The sequence below is a fragment of the Amblyomma mixtum genome, chromosome 1 (assembly GCF_055824585.1).
Source record: "Amblyomma mixtum isolate Tamu chromosome 1, ASM5582458v1, whole genome shotgun sequence".
Taxonomy (NCBI): Eukaryota; Metazoa; Arthropoda; class Arachnida; order Ixodida; family Ixodidae; genus Amblyomma; species Amblyomma mixtum.
Window position 1 is genome coordinate 143,204,237 of NC_143012.1, and position 8,873 is coordinate 143,213,109.

General features: G+C 48.4%; 1 pseudogene; it reads left to right on the forward strand.

Annotated features, from left to right (window-relative positions):
• The first annotated feature begins 6,675 nt into the window (after positions 1–6,675).
• LOC149367814 (uncharacterized) lies at positions 6,676–8,655 on the forward strand (annotated as a pseudogene).
• Positions 8,656–8,873: the final 218 nt, after the last annotated feature.

Here is an 8,873-nt window from a genome sequence, read left to right on the forward strand (position 1 = left end):
CGCACAGGTCATTCACTTTCGCAGCGAAGCTAGCCGGGTCACAATCTAGCAAAATTAGGTAATCATCTACAGATCGGAACACTCGTGCAACTTCTGAGCTCATGAGTGATTGTTCGAGGGCCCTGTCAAGCTTAGCAAGAAACATGTCACTTAGCAATGGAGCGATGCAAGATCCTATGCAGATCCCATTCTTTTGAATAAAAACAGTATCTTCCCATTCTGCATAGGCTGACTGAAGGTACACTTGCAACAGGTCTAAAAAGCTTTCTGCAGAAATGCCACTAGCGTTCTGAAATGCTACCACTCCGTAGTCGTCAGTTGCTTCACTAATGCACTTTAACAGCTTGTCATGAGGGATGGAATAATATAGGTCTTTTACATCAATGGAAAATGCGCGTAGTGGCTTGGCCTGGCTAGTTTTTAGAAATTCAATTACTTCGTCTGACTTCTTTACCTGATAAGTGTCGTCAATAGTTAGGTGAGCTAGGTTACTTTGTAGAAACTTTCCCAGGCTCTTCTGCCACGTGCCCTTCTCAGAAACTATCACTCGTAAAGGCACGTCTATTTTGTGCGTTTTCGCGCTAAAAAACATGTCGAGGCTGCATTTTAGGCACTTGTCAATAGAGGATAAAAGCGTCTCTAAATGTAGCTGTTTGCACAACTGTTTCGCCTTTAATTTGGCTTTTGCCAGGCAGGCTCGTCTGCATTCTTTGAAAAGTGAAGAGACCGCATCACCTGCTTTTTGCTGGAAGCTATCCTTGGAAAGTACAGCAAAACCCCCTTCTTTGTCTGCCGTCAACAGCACTAAAGCATTTTCACGCAGGTATCTAACGGTCTTATCTATTGGTAAATCTATTCCGCGTACTCTCGGGCGCATCAAAACATCCACTCCATCCGAAACGCACCTACTGGCATTTGGTTCATCAGCTCGTCGAGACAGGCGCCATACCATCGCCAGTAGTTCCGGTGGCCTCATCTTAGGCTCAACAGCAAACTTTGGGCCAAGGCGAAGGACTCGTAGAGCTTCCTCCGGAATATGAACTACATCCACATTGTGCAGTTGGTTGGGCGTCCCTCTAGGCTTTCTTGGGACAAGCCCTCGGAGGCTTGGGAGAAGCTGTTGCCACAGGAACTCGATGGTGCTGTTGATGATGCGGCTACTTCCGTGCCACTGGCGTAACCAAACACCCGGCTCGTTGCGGAACTGTAGAAGAAGCTTTAGATGATCCTTGCATAGCCTCACTTGTCGTTGCCATTCGGTCCTTAGAAATTTGCACATCCTTATGCCGTGGCTAACAGAGGGCAAAAAGCCTCCAAACAGCGCCAGCACTTCAGGAGGAAGAATCCGCTTTCGAATGCAAAAACCGAGCATTCGCGATTTGCATGATGCATTAGCAATAGCGGGGATAAAACAGGACGGTTCAACGACAAAAGACGAAAATTCAGTGGGGCGCTTTGTTGACCTAAAGTGCGGTGAGTCGGAAGCCTTAAGCGTGGTGGTGCTGCTTGTGTCACTGATGTCTGGTTAAGATGTTAAGCTTCCCCTCTAAGAGTGGAACGCGACAGCGTCTTGCAACGCTGCCAGGGAGTCCACAGAACGCCAACGCCCGTTCAGCTCTACGCCTTACTCGTCCGTAAATTGGTTTTTGAGGGAAGGGAGTGTGTCTCGGATATCTCGTTGGACACCTGAACCTCGCCGTAACGGAAAGGGAGGAAGATGGGAGTGAACAAAGACACTGTATTCACTAGACGCGCCTTTGTTCATTTCGAACCATCGAGCTGGCATGGCGGAGTGGTAGCATGCTCGTCTCGCACTCCGGAGGCCTTGGTTCGATTCCCCAACTCGACCAATTTCCTACTCGGTTTTATTTACTTATCTAGTCTGACTAGAAAGGTAAATTAGGCTACTTGGTTAATTAAGCAATTAGCTTACATCAGTCCCACTTACTTGGAGCATCACTATACCATCCCTTTAATTGGTTGCATGGTACGTTACTAGCCAAAGTACAATTGGCCCCATTTGAAATTCGCGCACTGTAACGTCACGACCATTTCGACCAATTGAAAAGCGTGACATTTCTGTCGACAACTCCTGCTTACAGCGATGAGGCATTAAAGGCTTCCGCCTTAAAAGATAGAGCCCCTTGTACAAGAAATAAAGTTGTACAGCATGAGCTTGTGGGCGAGTTGGTCTGACATATCCAGTGAAGCAGCGCTACGGCACAGGGCCAAAGGGGAGAAAGGCACGAACACCGCGCTGAACTGACAACAAATGTTTATTCCGGATGCTAACAGCATATATATACTCTTTTGCACCTTAGAAAAAACAAAGAAATAGAGAGCAGCCGAAAGCATCAATCCCAGTCACTATGCGCATGCAGCTGTACCGCGTGCACATCGATCATTTGAAATCTGGCAGTAATTCCTTATGTCCATGTTGTGTCCCACAATTTCAAGAGAATAGGGAAAAAGGCTGGAGTAGATGTTGTTTTTTCGGCTCCTGTCAGACTGAGTGGCTTGTGTGCGAGAGTTCATCGCCCGGATAAAAGATCGGAATCTGGTCATAATTGCAAGAAAAACCACAGGATGAAGTATGTGCCATGCCAAGACAACGTGGAGTACTCAGTCCCGTTGAAGTGTGGTGGGTCATACATCGGCCAAACTGGCCGGTGCCTAAATGAAAGACTTAAAGAGCACGCAAACAATATCAAGAACGCGGCCCGCCACATAGGTATTCACTGTCGTGACTGTTCATGTTACCCAGAATTCAAAAACAGCCAAGTTGTTACCAAACACAAGGATAAGCTTACACGAGAGATTATTGAGGCATCTGAGATCATGAAGCTGGGTGCGAATTGTATCAGCACTCCTTCCGTTGCCATCTCGGTGAAAGAGCACAACTTCCTGATTTCAAATGATCGATGTACACGCGATACAGCTGCATGCGCATAGTGACTGGGATTGATGCTTTCTGCTGCTCTCTGTTTCTTTGTTTTTTCTAAGGTGCAAAAGAGTATATATATGCTGTTAGCATCCGGAATAAACATTTGTTGTCAGTTCAGCGCTGTGTTCGTCCCTTTCTCCCCTTTGGCCCTGTGCCGTAGCGCTGCTTCACTAGCTACGGAGACTAAAGCCATTTCGGGGCATGACCTGCATAAAGGTTTCGATAATGTGTCCCATGAAGCCATTATAAACAAATTTAGGACAAAAACAGAGGAGGCAGGACCTTCCGATGTATTAAATATTTCCTTAACTATAGAACTGCTGAAATTTGGTGCGAGAAATTAAGTCCGACTCCTTCCCTCCGGGTGGGGGGGGGGGGGGGGGCGCAGGGGGATTTTATAGGTTTCGGTGCTTTCGCTGTTCCTGTTTGTAAAATCTTGGTTTAATTAACTTGGCGCCAATCCTGGAGGAGATTCCGGGGATAAAACACACCTTTTTCCCGGACGTCATTACGTTTTGGGATGCCAGGGTGAGTGATGGCCAGCTGGAAGAGACTCTGCAGCGGACATTAGACGTTATAGAGGAGCTCGCAAAGGAGGTTCGACTGTCTTCCTCACAACACAAATCAGAGTTGCTTGTGGTGCGAGACAGACCCAGAGGAATGCATGCGAGGCGCCACGACCCACCCCCCCCCCCCGCTGGAAGTCGGGGTGGGGGTTTGTCGGTCGCTGAGGTCTCGACGATCCGGATCTTAGGGTTGCACTTGGAGGTGAAAAGAAAGAATAAGCAGGTATTATAGCGGCTCAAGAACACGCCCAATGCGACGGTGAGACTGATTAGGAGAATAGCCAACCGGAAGAGGGGGCGAAGGAGACAGACATGGGTAAGCTGGCGCAGACATTTATTGTGAGCAGGGTGGCGTATGCGCTTCAGTACCTTAAGGTGGATGTCACAGAGAGGGGTAAGGCAGAACCTGTGATCAGGCAAGCATACAAGGCTGGTTTGGGCCTACCCAACAATGCACCGACGAAAAAACGTTTAATGGGTCTGGTAGTGCAAAAACCTTGGATGAGTTAAAGGAGGCGCATCTAACGGTGCAGAAGGCTAGGCTTTCAAAAACAGGGGCCGAAGAAACATCCGAGACAAGATCGACATCGGGGTGGAAGCTCCGTGGGGAGATAGGAAAATGCAGCTACTGAGGGCGGTGCGGAAGGCATTGTACATCAAATCTTTGCCAGAATACATGCAGGCGGTGTATCATGCCGACAGAAGACATGCGAGGGCGAAAGCGCCCTATTTAAAGTATGGGAAATGCGATGGAGCTGCCTACGTGGACGATGCTGAGTGTGGAGACAGGTAAGGTTTTGGGATAACAGTGGTGGAGCGCGGGGAGGCTCGATAGCTTCCGGGATGGTCTGAACCGGGTCGTCTGAGACAGCGGAGGCGAAGGCAATCGCCCTAGTGATAGCTATCACCAAGGCTGATCTGATTTACACTTAATCGAAAACAGCCATGTGCTATTTCGCGAGGAGCAGGATATATCGGCTGCGGCATGTCGGCTTATGACGTGGAGGTATAGGAGAGGTTGAGGTGATATGAGTACCGGCGCACTCCGGAAACCCGGGGAACGAGGTGGCTCACGCACAACCTCGAGGTTTCGTCAACCGACCAGCTGAGTCGACTGTTTCTCGAGGGTTCACGAGAGTTGGGCTGATGTCCTTGCATGATATTACAAACCACTACATGTTGAGCCAGAGGGTTCTCCCGCCGCCAGATAAGACATTGGTCAAAGAGCAGGAGTGTGTTTGGAGAAGACTCCTGACGAGATCTTTCCTAAGTCCTGATACACTTAGCAAAATATATCCACAAGAGGTGAAGCTGGATGAAAATGGTGTAGGGACCCGGCGACATATGATCATATCCTGAGGGAATGCAAGAAAAAGCCCCCCCCCCCCCCCTGTGACTTTGCTGCAAGATTTTTCTCTTGAGCAGATGGATTCCGTGTTGGCCAGCTAAGGACTGGCCGGCCAGGTCCGGGCAGTGCGGTGGGCCGCCCATGACGCCTTCAGTTGAGAACTAATGGCCATCTAACATGCAACCATCTACAAGTGCTTTTGACGGAAAGAAAGTTATTCCTCCTTCTCTTCTACTTTCCCTCTTGCCGCTAACTCGATAATGGGCTTCCATTTCGCTAATTTCTTCCGTTCCCTTTTCAGGTATAAGCTGATTCGAGACCTTTCTATTGTGTGGCCGCTACAGCGCACTTTCCAAGGACCTCCACATCCTGTACGACATCAGGGTGAGCGCATAGTATGAAGTATATTTCATTTTTATACTCACCAGTGGAGCTCTTCCACGCCCACTTCGTGTTCTTTCGTTTCCGAATGAAGGTATTCATGTTCCGGAAGTTATTTATCTCGGCCAACAATACTAATAACTCTCTCCCGATATTCCTGCAGCCTATGGCGTAGCCGCCTATCGCCTGGTCTGCGGCTTTGTCTGCCTTCGCATTGAAGTTGCCCATCACTACACTGTATTTTGATTTTACTTGGTTCATTGCCGATTCCACATCTTCATAAAAGCTTTCAGCAATCTCTTAACCATAGCTGGATGAAGGCGCGTAGGCCTGCACCACCTTTAGCTTGTACCACTTATTAAGCCTAACTACGATAGCTGCTACCCTATCGTTAATACTATGAATTCCTTTATGCAGCCTGCCATATCCTGATTGACCAGTAGTCCCGTACCTATTTCTGCTCTGTCCGCTAATCCCCTGTAGCACAGTACGTGCCCACCCTTTAGTACTGTATACGCCTCATCTGCCCATCGAGCCTCACTAAGTCCTATGACATCCCATTTAATATCCCATAGTTCCTCGAACAGAACTGCTAGGCTAGCCTCCCTGGATAAGGTTCAAACATTAAACGTCGCCAGGTTCAGTTCACTTTCCAAGGGCGGCAACTCCGGAGCCAGAGATTCTTAGCAACTTCAACTGCGTCACAGGTCTGACTGCCGCCTTGGTTAGTTTTTCCGCAGCCACTGGGAACTGAGGGCCGAGGGTTAATTGCTTTGTTCATAAAGGGTTCTGGGAAGTGCGACACCAGGATGGCCAAATGCTGCTCTCGTAAGAGAGCGCCTTGTCGGTTCTGGTCACCAAGGTCAGGCCGCACCCCAGGACTTGTTATGCAATTCCATCGACGCGCGTTTTTTTTTAATCGAAAACCTTCACTGCGCTCGTAAACACCGGGTCTGGAGTGCGCCGTGATCAATTTTAGCCACAGCTGGGCATGCGCGAAACCGAGCGACGTCGCGCGGAGCGCAGGTGGCCGCTGCTGCCGCAGCCGTCGCCGCCGCCGCGCGCTGACTTCCTCGTCTGAGCGTCGCCGCTTCTCCTCCTCGCCACCGTTTTACCCTTCGCCGCTGCCGCGCGGTCGCCGCCGCTGTCCCAAGAGGAGAAGGTTCTTTCGCAAGGCGTTGCGAGAACACGTGTGCGGCTGCTGCGGCCATAAAAGAGGCGGCCATCCTCGCCACCGTTTGATCTTTCGCTGCATCCGTGCGCAGTGCACATTTGAAAGGAGGGGTATATAGGCTCGTAGCGAACGTCGTTCCCGCGCCGACTAGGGCGCCCCTCACGGCGGCGAGCGCATACTCGGAAGGATACGATCGGCCCGCTGGCGTTCGGAAAGCCTGTTTGGTCTCTGTTTCGCGCGTAGCTGTTGCCTTTTCAGAAAAATGCCGAAATGCAACACGAATTGCTGCGTCGTGGGCTGCAACAGCACGTACACCAACTCACCAGGAACGAAGTTTTATAGGTTTCCGAGCCGACCGTATGAAATAGAACGGCGTCACCGCTGGATCGCGCTCGTCCGACGGCAGAAGTAAGCTGTTTTATGTTCCAGCGATATGCGAAGTGCGTTAACGATGAATGTGTTGCTTTTACAGCGATGACGGCAGCAACTGGAGACGTGCAGTGCATAGCAGGATATGCAGCAAACATTTCGTCGGTGGTGTTAAATCTAATGAAGAAGGCCACCCTGCTTACCACCCGTCGATATTTCCCGCTGCATATAAAGCGACGAGTGGGCCTCTGTCAAGCGACCGCTATACGAGGTAGAGCATATATTGTTTTGAATTTGCCCTCAGCTTGACGTATTGTGAATAATGCCACCTCATTTTGTGCATTGACAGTTGATTTGGTTGCGTGATCGCGGTGCTTTAGTGAACCAATATTGTTTGGCTGTGACTACCCCACAAATGCAAAGCGACGAGGTCCTTATTTATTTATTTATTTTTGCCAGAAAAAGAAAGCGCCAGAATCAAAAGATGCAGGAGGAGCGACAGATATCCAGTTATGACAGTCAACAAACAGGGTATGTCTCAAGCCCCGAACCACAGATTTCAGACTGCCCGCCTTACAGTGACAACGTAGTGGCCTCCGTCGGCGGCCAGTCTGCAGATGACACACATCGTGTGGATGTAAGCAAAAGTATACTGCATGTAATTTGTGCTTTTCATTGCATTTAATTTGACTGGTGTGCTAAGCTAATTTTAAAATGCTGGTTTCAGGCCTCAACAATGACTGAAGACGGCAATGTTACTTTCAGCGTGAACTTCACATTTATATCAGAGTTGTGCGATGGAAATGCTTCATCTTACATAAGTCACAAAGAAGTGTGCAGCACAAGCTTGGGCAGCTCATGCAGTTCAGGCTTTTCGGACAAAAGCACTGGACCAGCGTGCAAAGAGCCTTTCTTCGCGGGGTTCAGATCTCGTCAACACGATGAAAACGCCTTTCATGCGCTGACAGCGATTAATGTTTCATTATTTGCTCTGCTTTTAAGCATACTGCCACCTGCTCCAAGAAAGTTGAATGAGTTGTCCATTGAGAACAAGATTCTGTTATTTCTAATCAAACTGAAACATGGGCTGCCATTTTCTGTTCTCGCTGTTCTCTTTGGCGTCCACAAAACAACGGCCTCTCGCGTCTTCAAGGGTCTACTTGTAAACATCCATGCTGCAACAAGGAAATGGTTATACTGGCCATCACAAAGAGCCGTTCTGGCCACATTACCTCCATGCTTCAAAGTACACTATCAAAATGCACAGTTGCTATAGATTGCACTGAACTTGAAACTGAAGTGCCTCCAGGAATTGAAAAACAAAACCTGTGGTATTCAGACTACAAAGGAAGGCACACCATCAAGTACCTTGTTGGAATAGCTCCGAACGGCCTTATAACTTTTCTTTCAAAGGGGTTTGGAGGTAGAACTAGTGATACTATGCTAACAGTTGAATCAGGTTTTTTGTCTCTTCTTGAACCAGGAGATCTCGTCTTAGCCGATAAAGGATTTCCAGGCATAAAAACAGGTGTTGGCTCGCAGGATGCACCGTTGGTGATGCCACCTTTTGCTACCAGTCCACAATTCACGGAGTCTGACGTGGATGCCACATATGAAACTGCCTCCGTGCGCATTCATGTGGAAAGAGTGATTCAGAGGCTGAAAATTTTTGATATCATTACACGCAGGATACCACATGAGCTGACTGGTTATGCTGATGAGATTCTTCATGTACTAGCAGTGCTAACAAACCTGAAGGCGCCCATTTTTTCCAAGCCACCGAAATAATGAGGCTGAAAAGGGAAAAAAAATTATTGCACGTTTTTTATATAAACAAGAAGGGTCAAAATGACTGCCCTTACTGCGACATATATGAGGCTTTACATGTCACTGTATGAAAAGTGTAGAAATGAAATAAAGCAGTTCTCATTAGCAGGCACTGTTTTCTGGTCTCTGTTGGTGATGGGATGGCGACACTTGTAAAAGGATATTGCCTCTACACGAACAATATTAAAATAAGTAAACATCACATGTCTGTACATTCATGCAATGCCCTGAGAAAGTGCTCAAAATAAACGTTTCGCAGTTTGG